We start from the raw sequence: 14,869 nt of genomic DNA, 5'->3' as shown, positions 1-14,869 counted from the left end.
TATAATTACTTTGGTTGGTTTTGGAACCAATCTTTTGTATTGTTTATGGTTTTAAAAATGAAATTTTTACAATGAATTTTTGGGATGTTACACTTCTGAAGCTCCAACACCATTTGCTTTTCCTCTCGTCAAATCATCCTGAGGGTTATGATATTCTCTTGAGTGTTAAGCAAAATATTCTATTAACACCTTGTTGGTTTCTAGATCTTTCTTAGTTATTGGACCTTGAGAATCATGGAGTTGGCGAGTGTACACACTGGTCCCATTGTAGAAGGTGGATATCTCTTGTTGCACGTTAAGATCATGTTGAGGACAATCACAAAGTAATCTCTTGTAATGTTCCCATGCTTCATATCAAGACTCTCCATCTAATTGTTGGAAATTCATGATGTTCTTCTTCAACTTTTCTATTTTCAAAGGAGGGTTGGATTGTTGAATGAATTCATTCTGAAGGTTGGCCCATGTCATGATTGCTCCAGGTGAAAGTGACTTTAACCTATCCTTTGCTGCTCCTACAAATGTCACTGGAAGCATCCTATGTAACACCACATCGTGTGAAACATTTGGAACATTAAAGTAGTTTGCAATGTCCAACACCTTGTCAGTGTGTCTGTAGGAATCCTCGTGATCCTTTCCATAGAATGGAATATCTTTGAGCACAGTGAGTATGTGTTCCTTGAGCTCAAAGTTTTTCCCAACTGGAAATGTTGGTGGTACGAGACCCGACCCATTGTCATTATGCATCCGCCTATTATACTCCTCCACGGTCATTCTCGTAATGTCTACCTGTAACGCCCGTGTTTTTAGGCTATACATTAATGTTGGTGTAAAAGTCTAGGTTTACCTTTGTAACTCGTTTTGAAATAATAAGAATGTATTATTTGAGTATTATGTGTTTTATGCTTAATTATGTGACTTAAATGAATTAATAACAAGAATAAGCGTAATAATAAAATATTAGATAAGCTTGATATCTATGAAGGAAGTTGTAGTGGTCTTGACGAGGATTCCGAAATTATAAATAATACCGAAATCCGAGTTATAACGAAAGTTATGACCTGTCGAAGTTTCGCGACAGAACCGATACGACAGTGTGTGACGTAAATAGTGAATTTACGATAGAGCGATATTTAGCCATAGTGATCTAAAAGAAAGTCGTAGAATACGTTAAACCGAGAGCATACATAAAAAGAGCGTCCAAATCTGACTTCGTATGAGGAAGTTATGAATTTTCTAAGTTTCGACATAGCAGTATGCAGCCCAAAGTTCGAATATGAGATCCAGTGATTTCTAGCCGAAACAATCTAAACGATAATCGAAGATCTCGTCGATAGTAGTCTAACGGTAAAAAGACAGACGAAAACGGATGTCAGATGAAGAAGTTATGAATTTCTAACGGAGTATTCCTGTCCCGGCCTACTAAAAGTAATATAATAAAAATAAAGTCAAAATTAGCCGACGAAGTCTAAACGAAAGTTGTAGAGCATAGTCTCACCTATGCGTGGATATAAAAAACGTAAAAAACGGAGCTCGTATGCGAAAGATACGAATTTTAGAAGTTTTGAAATGCGGAGTACGCCCAATGTACTCATGGTTCATGGTTTGGGTTGGGCCACATCGCCCTACTCCACCACTCGAGTGCCTCGGGTCCGAAGCCGTGACGCATCCGATCCAATCCACCCAGTACGCCCGATGTACATGTCGACGAGGGAGTACGCCCCGCGTACTCTGACATTACGCCCAACATAATTGGATGCTCAGCACCCTATAAATAGAACTCGAGGGCTGCTGATTTTCTTTGCTAATTTCCACTTCTTCACCCCCTTTTTCTTTCTTCTACTTTGCGAGAAATATCCCCGAAGCCCCGGTATCAACCCCAACACCCGAAGCAAGTCCCAAAGCCCCAAAGATCCCAAGAAATAGAGTTGTCGAGCCGAAACTCTTCCCGCAAGAAGCTCGGTTTTTGGAAGATATCCCAGTTTCATCAAAGATTATTATTTTAAGAGCCGTAGTGCTGTCCGAGCATCGTCTTATCAAGTGAGTGTGTAGTTGCTTTCTTCTAACACATAGATATGAATTATTTCTATATAAAATACGTGCTATATGTTTATATACTATCTGTTATTTGGAATGAGTATTGAATGAATATATTATACAGGTTTTAATTTGTGTATGAATGTGTGTGTGTGTGTCTATATATATATATATATATATATATATATATATATATATATATATATATATATCTACAAAAATGTTGGGTAAAACATGGGTAGATAGTTGACGTGTGATGAAATAAAAATGATGAAAGGCCTCGATGTTGTTGTTGATCTAGTCATCTAGAGGAGTATGGATGACGACTACAAACTCTTTCTAGACAGTCCAGTGGAACGCTGGCAGGTTCATATCCTGTAGGTGTTGTGAATGATGTGTTCACCGGTGTACTCTATCCCCCTCATGTTTGCCTTTAGGATATCTATTGTTGAGGAAACCCCTTTGCAGTAATGTCCATCCCGATGAAGATCCTTAGACTAGGTCCCTTGTGATAGTTGTTGTTTTAGGGACGTAAAGTGAGGATAACGAGAATGGGTAATCGGGTATTGTTGGTTAATTAAATATAATTATTTATTGTGGGTTGAAAACCCTATATGCTCACCAGGCTACCAAGCCTGACCCACTCAGTTTTATTTGTATTACAGGTAGTGGTGTGAGAGCATAAGTTGGGTGAATCATCAAGTTATATTGTTTATAGGCCTGTAGTTGTAAATAACCGTTGTAAGGCTTATAATGTGCCGTTTATGCTTTTGGTATGTATCGGAACATGACATCCCGCGTTTTGTTATATATGAAAATAGATTTCTTTAAGGAATGATTTGATAAATTTTATTTATCATATTTTGTTTTGGAAACAAATTCCATAACTCTTTTAAATCAAAGGATTACTCTGAAAATTATTTTAAAAGCATAAATTAAGTCAGTCTTTTCTGGCCGTGATTTTGGGGATGTCACAGTTGGTATCAGAGCATTAGTTTAAGAGAACTAGGATTTTGTAGGATTTCTAGACTTAAAACTTAGAATGCTAAGTGAAGATTGGGAGATAAGTTTCTGTTATATTTTAGACATGAGCACTAGTTTATTTTTGGAAAGATGTCTAAAAGGCTTTTATGTGCTAAATGTTATACGTTTTCCATATATGATATTATTTGTTCAGATCTACGGTTTGTTGCCAACCGGATCCGGAGACCTTATGTGTTTAGGATTCTAAGCGTATGACGACGATATTAGAACTAGCATGTAAACGTTTCGTAGTGATATGGATGATTTAATTATCTATCGTGAATAAGGATCTAATTTCACCTTATTCGGTGTATAGATCAAAATGGTAAGAACCAGAAGTGGCATTGGAAATGCAGACGAAAACAGGAATCAACCACCTCTAATCGAGCAAATACCTGTTTTAGCAGCAACACCTAAGCCGATGACAATGGATGGGGTACAAGCGATGATCCAAATGATGTTGGATCGTCAAATGGAAGAAACTAGATGTTTGCTTCAGCAGAATCGCGAAGAACCTTCAATGCCGATTGAACAGCCCGAATTGAATGAAGGGCATTCGGAAGGAGGAAACTTCAGGGGGACTGTTGGTCAAGCCAACCCACCGATTGTTAGGCAAATCAACTAGGATGGAGGAAATGATGGGCATGGGTGCAAGTACAAGGATTTCATGGCATCCAAGCCACCATGTCTATTCGGAAGCCCGACGCCAGTGGATGTCATAAACTGGATCTCCGAAATGGAGACAATGTTTGAGAGTTGCGAATGCAACAACAGACAGAAGACCGCTCTTGCGATCCTTTTGTTAAAATCTGGAGTGTTGAGTTGGTGGAAGTTGTTAGCTGACTCGATGCCCAAGGGAGAAGCGAGCAAGAAGTCTTGGGAAGACTTTGTGGTGCAACTCAAATTGCAATACTGCTCCGAGCAGGGCCTTCTGGAAATCAATAATGAGTTTCAGAATTTGAAGAAGGGAAAAATGATTGTTACTGAATACGTTGGTAGTTTCACGGAAAAGATGAAGCTTATTCCATATTTAGTTCCAACTGAACTCTCTAAGGTCAACAAGTTTTCCCTCAGACTACCAGCGGACTTTGATCCAATGGTTAAGCAAACAACCACATTGAAAGCCGCCATCTGGGCTTCTAGAAATGTTGAGACCCAGATCAGGGAGAAGGGTCTGGAGAGGTCAGAGGTTGGTGAGAAGAGGAAGTTTGACGGACCCTCGGGGTCCAACAAAAAGGGTAAATTCTCGAAGTCTAGTTCCAGAGTAGGTGGAGGAGGCGAAGCGAAATGGTGCGACAAATGCAAGAAGAAGCATCATGGGAAATGTGGCGGGGAAGCCACATGCTTTAAATGTGGAAAGTCTGCTATGGGTGTGGTGAGGAGGGGCACATCTCGAGGGATTGTCCGAAAAAGAAGGAGGCAACAAGGCCCAACATTCCACCAAAGCCGAAGGCGAGAGCGTTCCAGATGACACTGGAAGCTGCTAAAGAAGAAGCTGATGTCGCTTCAGGTACCTTTCTCATAAACAAATTGCCTGTCCAAATTTTATTTGATTTTGGAGCCAACTACTCCTTTATTTCGCATAAATTTGGTAGAAAACTAGCTTTGCCTGTTGATAGACTAGATAATGCTTTATTAGTTGAAGTTGCTAGCGGCAAGTTTATACCTATTAGCCATCGTATGAAAAACATCTTAATTGATTTGAATGAGAATAAGTTCCACGAGGAATTATTGCTTATTGAGTTAAATGGTTTCGACATCGTGCTGGGAATGGATTGGCTTAGCGCCAATGATGCCGAAATAATGTGCAAGAAGAAGATTGTAAAAGTAAACCCGCCAGGAAAAGAGTCATTTATGGTGTATGGGGGCAAACGCAGAGTAAACTCTGGGATTATTTCTCTAATGAAATCCAGAAGGTGTTTGGCCAAGGGATGTACATCGTATCTAGCATTCGTGATTGATGCTAAGAAGGAGAAAAAGGAGATGCAGAGCATTCCTGTCGTGTGTGATTATCCGGAAGTATTTCCCAAAGATCTTCCTAAATTGCCGCCTGATCGACAAGTAGAATTCCTTATCGACTTGTTACCAAGAATGACGCCAAAAGCAAAAGCACCTTACTGATTAGCACTGACGGAGATGAAGGAGCTAATGATGCAACTTCAGGAGTTATTGGAAAAGGTTTCATTAGACCTAGTTCATCACCCTGGGGAGCTCCGGTGTTATTCGTAAAGAAAAAGGACGGGAGTATGAGGATGTGAATTGATTACAGAGAGCTGAATAAGACAACAATAAAGAATAAATATCCATTTCCAAGGATTGATGACCTGTTCGATCAACTACAAGGTTCAAGCTATTTTTCAAAGATCGACCTAAGGTCAGGATATCATCAGCTAAAAGTAAGAGGGCAGGATATCGAGAAGATTGCATTTAGAACACGATATGGACACTACGAGTTTTTGGTTAGGTCGTTTGGACTAACCGATGCTCCAACAACATTCATGGATTTAATGAGCAGGGTTTGTAAATCGTTCCTTGATAAATCTGTGATAGTGTTCATAGATGACATTCTTATTTACTTGAAAAGCCAAGAAGAGCATGACAGACACTTGCGAGAAGTGTTGAAAGTCTTGAAGAAGGAGAATTTGTATGCCAAGTTCTCCAAACGTGATTTTTGGATTCGAGAAGTCCAATTCTTGGGTCAACGGTCAGCCAAGAAGGGATAATGGTTGATCCAACAAAGATTGAAGCTGTGATGAAGTGGGAACAACCGAAAAGTCCCACGGAGATCCGAAGCTTTCTGGTATTAGCCGGATATTACCGAAGGTTTATACAAGGCTTTTTTTTCGATCGCTACTCCATTGACAGCTTTGACCCACAAAGGAGCTACTTATACTTGGAGTAATGAGCACAAAGAAGCATTCAAGTTGCTAAAGAAGAAGCTATATGAGGCACCGATTCTTTTTCTACCCGACGAAGTTGAGGATTTCGCTATCTATAACGATGTGTCTGGGGTTGGGTTAGGTTGTGTTTTGACCCAAAGAGAAAAGGTGATAGCATATGCGCCTCGACAACTGAAAGAGCATGAAAAGAACTACCCCACTCATGATTTGGAATTGGCAGCGGTAGTATTTGCTCTAAAGATATGGAGGCATTACCTCTATGGCATGAAGTGCAAACTTTTCACTGATCATAAGAGTCTCCAATATCTCTTTAATCAGAAAGAATTGATTATGAGGCAACGACGCTGGCTAGAGTTACTTAAGGACTACGACTGTAAGATACTTTACCACCCCAATGAAGCAAATGTTTTTGGTGATGCACTCAGTCGGAAAGTCAATATTGAAAGAAAAAGGCCAAGAGCGTTGAGAATAGAAGTTGTCTCGTCAATTATGGAGAGTATAAAGAAAGCTCAAGAAGAAGCTTCTGAGAAGAATGACCGAAAGGGAGAACATTTGGGCAAAACGTTAGTGTTCGGTATAAACAGTCACATACTGAAGGTATTCCAAGATTGAATTTGGGTGCCTAAGTCAGGAGGAGTAAGAGATCTTATGATGGAAGAAGCTCACAAAACAATGTACTCAATTCATCCTGGCAGCACTAAAATGTATAGGGACCTAAAACCCTACTACTGGTGGTCGACGATGAAGCTTGATATTGTAAAGTATGTGGCCGAGTGTGTGACCTGTGCAAGAGTTAAGGCACAACATCATAAACCCTATGGAAGTTTAGAACCTTTGCCTACAGATATGGGTAAATGGGAAGACATTGCTATGGATTTTGTCACTAAACTGCCCAAAACAAAGAACGGTCACGACATGATTTGGGTGGTCATTGATCGCTTCACTAAGAGTGCGCACTTCATAGCAGCCAACGAGAAATGGTCTATGGATAAGCTTGCAAATTCTTATATGAAGGAAATTGTGAGGCTTCACGGTGTTCCATTAACGATTGTGTCGGATCGTGATAGCCGTTTCACCTCAAGGTTTTGGAGAAGTCTACAAGAGGAATTGGGTACCAAGTTGTGTTTGAGTACAGATTACCATCCATAGACTGATGGTCAGAGCGAAAGGATGATACAAACGCTTGAAGATATGCTGATAGCATATACCATGGAATTCCAAGGTAACTGGGATGAACATTTACCTTTGGTAGAATTTTCCTACAATAATAGTTTCCACTCGAGCATTAAGATGGCACCTTATCAAGCTTTTTACGGAAAAAATTTCCGTACGCTGTCTTGTTGGCTTGAGGCTGAGGAAAAGTATTTTATGGGACCTGAGATAGTCCATTAGACTGCTGAAAAGCTGAAAATAATTAGGGAGAGAATGTTAGCGGCTCAGGTTCGTCAAAAGAGCTATGCTGACATAAAGCGCAGACCGATGACATTTGGAGTTGGGGATTCGGTTTTGCTTAAAGTCTCACCGTGGAAGGGACTTATAAGATTTGGTAAAAGGGGAAAGTTAAGTCCAAGATTTATTGGACCGTTTAAGGTTCTTCAGAGGATTGGGAATCAAGGTTACAAACTAGAATTACCTGAAGAACTGAATGAAATTCATAACACTTTCTATGTGTGTTATTTGAGGAAGTTCACGGGAGAAGTTCTCGATATAATTCCAATTTATGAGTTAAGAATTGATGAGAACAAAATGTTAATTGAAGAACTAGAGGCAATCGTTGACCATAAAACTAAGAAGTTGCGACGCAAGATGGTCAAATTAGTGCTTGTCCGATGGAAACATGCGAATGGGCCAAATCTCACCTGGGAAACGGAGAGTGACATGATGAGTCGCTATCCACATTTGTTTGTCGATGTGTGATTCCGGGGACGGAATCATCCTAAGGAGGAGAGAATTGTAACGCCCGTATTTTTAGGCTATACATTAATGTTGGTGTAAAAGTCTAGGTTTACCTTTGTAACTCGTTTTGAAATAATAAGAATGTATTATTTGAGTATTATGTGTTTTATGGTTAATTGTGTGACTTAAATGAATTAATAACAAGAATAAGCGTAATAATAAAATATTAGATAAGCTTGATATCTATGAAGGAAGTTGTAGTGGTCTTGACGAGGATTCCGAAATTATAAATAATACCGAAATCTGAGTTATAACGAACGTTATGACCTGTCGAAGTTTCGCGACAGAACCGATACGACACTGTGTGAAGTAAATAGTGAATTTACGATAGAGCAATATTTAGCCTTAGTGATCTAAAAGAAAGTCGTAGAATACGTTAAACCGAAAGTATACATAAAAAGAGCGTCCAAATCTGACTTCGTATGAGGAAGTTATGAATTTTCTAAGTTTCGACATAGCAGTATGCAGCCCAAAGTTCGAATATGAGATCCAGTGATTTCTAGCCGAAACAATCTAAACGAGAATCGAAGATCTCGTCGATAGTAGTCTAACGGTAAAAAGACAGAAGAAAACGGACGTCAGATGAAGAAGTTATGAATTTCTAACAGAGTTTTTCTGTCCCGGCCTACTAAAAGTAATATAATAAAAATAAAGTCAAAATTAGACGACGGAGTCTAAATAAAAGTTGTAGAGCATAGTCTCACCTACACGTGGATATAAATACGTAAAAAACGGAGCTCGTATGCGAAAGCTACAAATTTTAGAAGTTTTGAAATGCGGAGTACGCCCAGCGTACTCATGGTTCATGGTCTGGGTTAGGCCACATCGCCCTACTCCACCACTCGAGTGCCTTGGGTCCGAAGCCGTGACGCATCCGATCTAATCCACCCAGTACGCCTAGCGTACTAGGCGTGCGCCCGATGTACATGTCGACGAGGGAGTACGCCCCGCGTACTCTGAGATTACGCTCAGCGTAATCGGATGCTCAGCACCCTATAAATAGAACTTAAGGGATGCCGATTTTCTTTGCTAATTTCCACTTCTTCACCCCCTTTTTCTTTCTTCTACTTTGCGAGAAATACCCTCGAAGCCTCGGTATCAACCCCGACACCCGAAGCAAGTCCCAAAGCCCCGAAGATCCCAAGAAATAGAGTTGTCGAGCCGAAACTCTGCCCGCAAGAAGCCCGGATTTTGGAAGATATCCCGGTTTCATCAAAGATTATTATTTTAAGAGCCGTAGTGCTGTCCGAGCATCGTCTTATCAAGCGAGTGTGTAGTTTCTTTCTTCTAACACATAGATATGAATTATTTCTCTATAAAATACGTGCTATGTGTTTATATATTATTTGTTATTTGGAATAAGTATTGAATGAATATATTATACAGGTTCTAAGTTGTGTATGAATGTTTATATATATATATATATATATATATATATATATATATATATATATATATATATATATATATATATATACAAAAATGTTGGGTAAAACATGGGTAAATAGTTGACATGTGATGAAATAAAAATGATAAAAGGCCTCGATGTTGTTGTTGATCTAGTCATCTAGCGGAGTATGGATGACGACCACAGACTCTTTCTAGACAGTCCAGTGGAACGCTGACATGTTCATAACCTGTAGGTGTTGTGAATGATGTGTTCATCAGTGTACTCTATCCCTCTCATGGTTGCCTTTAGGGTATCTATTGTTGAGGAAACCCCTTTGCAGTAATGTCCATCCTGATGAAAATCCTTAGACTAGGTCCCTTGTGATAGTTGTTGTTTTAGGGACGTAAAGTGAGGATAACGGGAATGAGTAATCGGGTTATTGTTGGTTGGTGAAATTAAATATAATTATTTATTGTGGGTTGAAAACCATATATTCTCACCAGGCTCCCAAGCCTGAACCACTCAGTTTTATTTGTATTACAGGTAGTGACGCGAGAGCATAAGTTGGATGAATCATCAAGTTATTTTGTTTATAGGCTTGTAGTTGTAAATAACCGTTGTAAGACTTATAATGTGCCGTTTATGCTTTTGGTCTGTATCGGAACATGACATCGCACGTTTTGTTATATATGAAAATAGATTTCCTTAAGGAATGCTTTGATAAATTTTATTTATCATATTTTGTTTTGGGAATAAATTTCGCAACTCTTTTAAATCAAAGGATTACTCTGAAAATTATTTTAAAAGCATAAATTAAGTTAGTCTTTTCTGACCGTGATATTGGGATGTCACACTACCATCGTGTTGTCGGGTTCGATTTTGAATTCCTTTTCTGAATCACTCTCGGTTTCTAGTTCATACCTTGTTCCTTTCTCGTCGGGAGTTTTTTCAAAAGTTGCTACCTCGTTTGATTTGAAGCTGCTACTAGATTCGCCTTCCTTTTTATCTTTTTTCTTGTGTAACTCGGATTCCAGGTCTTCAAAGGGTGTCACAATCTTAAAGATGATCCCCTGGTCATGAACTGCTCAAACAAAACAAAGAAAACATGTAAAAACGAACAAAAACGAAAATAAACATAAAACAGAAAACGACCAGTTTTCATGTCGTGGCGATAGAACCATCACGTTGTGAACTTTGATTAAACATTTTTTTTTGCGGTTTTTACCCCCATAAAAAGGATCGATTAACTAATAACAATTAAATTAAAACTAAAATAAGTCGTTCCCTGATAATGAAGCCAAAAACTTGTTGTATGATATATATATATATATATATATATATATATATATATATATATATATATATATATATATTTAGAGAGAGAGAGAGAGAGAGCTAGGTTCAAGTATTCTAACTAATTATTTTACATGTATTGTATGTTATGAGAATGATAAAGAAAATATGTTGTTTGATAATAGAAATACGTTCAATCTTACATATATAACTATTCTCATTAACACACATTCTCACTAATTAAATCGTCTATAAGGTTATTATACACTTATTATTATTATTCTCATTTCTGTCAGAATGTTTTATTGGGTCGTATTCTGTCAGAATGAAAATGAGTGAAAACCGATGTGTGAGAACAAAAAATAATAATAATTAACGAGAATGCATGAAAATGGCGATATTCTTGTAAGGATGAACTTATTCGCATTGCTAAACAACTTATTTTCTTAGTTATTCTCATAGCATACGATAGATGTACAATAATTAGTTTGAATAGAATAACCTAAGCCTATATATATATATATATATATATATATATATATATATATATATATATATATATATATATATATATATATATATATATATATATATATATATATATGGAAAAGTGAATGTGCGGCTATTATTTACCTAAGCTTAGGTATAAATCCTTGATTGAGTTATTGCATGTTCTCTTTTATCTTTTATTCTATTGGTTTTAATTTAAAATTTAGTAGGGTTGATTAAATGGTCATGATTGTTAGTGCTTTAAGTTCTTAGACACAATGAAGAAAAAAACATAAATGTGATCGGTAATGTAGCAATTCACGTGATTAAGGAAGAACAGTAAGTGAGATATCATGATTAGTTTTTTATATATAGATCAAAACTACATATTTCGTAGGGTTCTACATATAAACTTAGGTACATAACAACCACATATTTCCTAAACATATATATATATATATATATATATATATATATATATATATATATATATATATATATTAATTTATAAACCAAACAAAACTTAACGAGCTAAAACGCAAATAAGCAGTGTACCTAGTTGAATAATAGCATAGGAAACAATATTTTAATTAATAAATTAAATACTATAAGTTAAACTAAGAAAAACAACTAAACTTGAGGTTTTATCTGATTTTGCAAGTTCAAATTAACTTAAATTAATTACTAAAAACTTTTAAACTAAAGCAAATAACTACAGACGATTTTTAATTAAGATAATTTCACATCCCCATTTTCACGGCTCGAAAAGGCAATTTCTTTATGCTTATTTAAAACATAGTATTCATTTGTAAATGCGGAATTTGTCTTATTAAAGTATTTCCTAAGAAATGTTTTTCATTTGATTATTAAAACTTGGGATGTCATATCTGATACAAGAAACATAAGCATAAACGTAGTCATTACAGACATAACAATATCTTTTATACTATGCCTATATTTCCTCAAGTCTCTCATTAGGTCTTAACATCATTATCCATGTACCTTTGTACTGTTACATGTGATACAAAGTTACTGATTGGGCCAGGTTAGAAAACTTGATAAGTACATAGAGTTTTCAACCCATAATAATATAGTTAATTTGTTTAATTATCTATTTCATATCAAACAATTAACCCAATTACTCATTCTCATTATCTTCTTTATTCATCTATAGAGACCTATCTTAAGGACCATCATTGTAAATATTGTGGTTGCCATCTATATTATGATAGATGACTACATCGTTAATACAATAGTTCTAGTTCCTACATCGTTAATACAATAGTACCAGTTCCTACATCATTAGAACAATAATACTAGTTCCTACATCGTTATTACAATAGTATTATTAAAGTAGTGACATCCTATCATCATTTTCATCTCTCATCATACTATGGCAACTTATCTCTCATCATACTATGACATCTTATCATTTTCATCCCCCGTTACCCTTTACTACCCATTGTATTATAATCATGAAAATACATACACTATAATAATCATATAAAACTCATCTTATAATATTTCATCTATCACATAACATCTTCGTGTTGGATTAAGGCGTCTAAGCCAATAACTAAATTGATATATTCTTGTAGTTAGAAACAACGTCCTTTTTGGGTTGCCCTCATAACTAGAACTTTATAAGAATGACATTTAGAGAGAGATGATGTATTTATTAGTTTATTATATGATTAATAAATTGTAATAGATGATTTGTTAATATATTATATGATTAATATATTAATTAGAAATGGATAATTTGTTTGTTAATTTATTATGTGATTAATAAATTAATATGAAATCAGTTGGTAAGTAATTGGTTTGTTAATTTATATGATTAATAAATTAATGTGAAATCAATAGGAATTAGTTAATTATTAATCAGAATTAATCTGAAATTAATTCTGGATTAACTGAAATTAATTAAAGGTCAAATGGTTGAATTGTAATTTTTCATTGTTGAGCAAGAAAGGAAAACTCTAGAACCCATATAGGTGGTGAACGAAATTGGGAAGGATTTTAGAGTTTCTGGAGTATTCATAATGTTGATAAGGATACCATATTTGAACAAATAAAATATTATTATTTTATTATTCAAATCTAGGGTTTTCCTTGTCTCATCCACAATATAAATAGGACCTTAAGGAGGTCTAATTTCGTGCATACCCTTCCTTGGAAGATTCTATGGCCGAAAATCTCCTCCTTCCTCTCTCCTCTTGTCTTTTAGTTATAGAGTTTGAGTGTGAGCCATTAGAGACAACATTCTTTTGGTGCTAAGCTTTCCAAGACCTACAATACAATGAGATCGAAGTGATTTGTTTACTACAACAAAACAAAAGGTATGTAACTCTATACTTGGTAATTTCGAATTACACTAGGGTTATGCTAGGTTTAGTTGTTCATTGTATGTTGCTATCAAGGTGTATGACATAGATCTTTTATAGGATGCATGTACCATATTAATGTTAATTGTTTTTTCGCATTGTACACTTTGTTTTCTATAAAACCCAACAATGGTATCAGAGTTTAGGCTTGTCAAACATTGATTGCACATAAGTTGAATCGAACTAAACCCGTTTTTCGTAAAACATTGATCTTACGACATGCCATGTATCTGTCATGACGTGAGAATGGTATTTTTCCAGATTTTCGATAATTATCTTCTTAATCAGATTTATGGTGTTGTTTTTGGTAATTATCCTATATTAATTTTGTCTGATTCCGGATTTTGAATGTCTTGTGTGATAAATAAATCCTAAATAATAGGAGATACCTTATTTGATAATTTTTAATTAGTTAAATTAAATTGAACTATCCCTTATAAATTTAATAATTATTTTAATTGTAATGTAGTTAAAGGATAAATATAAATCCATTATATGTTTAAATTGATTAATTAATTATAAAATAATTTAGATAATTAATATTTAAACCTCGTATTTTGAAATGATTTAAAATACACCTTATATTATATATGATTAAAAGTTTACTATATTCTACGTATAAAACAAGTTAGTCAAATCATTAGTATGCCTTATTCACGAAGCCATACTCTAAGGGGGGATAAGGATAACGACCTATAAATGACCATTGAATGAGTGTCCACTCTCACCCACCGTTTTTTGTATGGTGGAGGGTTGTTAGCCAAACGGGTTTTATAGGACATAACCTCTAAAAGTATGATACTACAAAGTAACTAAACCTTTTATAAATCACACTCTAGCTATTTTAGGAAAATGTGAAATTATATGATAATCCATGAAAACGCACATCGTTTCTTTTTGATTCGTTAGGGGAGCGTGTGTGGTTAACGGACACACTAATTTGAGACTATAAAGGTGAAATGATGAAACAACTCGTGTTTATGATTATTGATGGAGCATGTGTGGTTAACCAGCACATCATTGAGAGATTATAAATCGATCGAGGGTGTTTGAGCGGGTTTGCATGGTTATTCACATCTTAATTATGATCCTCGGCATCCAGTTACAATTGGTAACAGAATAATCGAGATTAAACATGTCCTTGATAAGATTCAATGAATCTCAAAGATCTAGGAGTTTCATGAGATTGAAATTGGTGAGATGACTCTACCTACCTAAAATAGATTCAAATTTGATTACGACATCCCTCTTTAAAGGTCGAATCGAAAATATGGATCCTAGCCTTAATTTAATTTATGGGTTAATAACTAAGGATTAAAAACAACTAACTTGAATTCACTATTCTCCTACTTTAGATGTCTTAATGAAGACATAAATGGTCTTCCTCGTTCTTCTGG

The 14,869-nt window shown here is 35.8% G+C and overlaps 1 non-coding gene across 1 annotated transcript; it reads left to right on the top strand.

The window, feature by feature from the left end:
* The first annotated feature begins 298 nt into the window (after positions 1-298).
* Positions 299-405, top strand: LOC145071603 (small nucleolar RNA R71). Its single transcript, XR_013690609.1, has one exon. It is a non-coding gene; the product is annotated as a small nucleolar RNA R71 (small nucleolar RNA).
* Positions 406-14,869: the final 14,464 nt, after the last annotated feature.

This window comes from Lactuca serriola, chromosome 8 (genome assembly GCF_051521515.1).
Source record: "Lactuca serriola cultivar US96UC23 chromosome 8, Lser_US96UC23_V15, whole genome shotgun sequence".
NCBI lineage: Eukaryota > Viridiplantae > Streptophyta > Magnoliopsida > Asterales > Asteraceae > Lactuca > Lactuca serriola.
The sequence above is the reverse complement of the archived record's forward strand: the minus strand, read 5'-3'. Positions and strand labels throughout refer to the sequence as shown.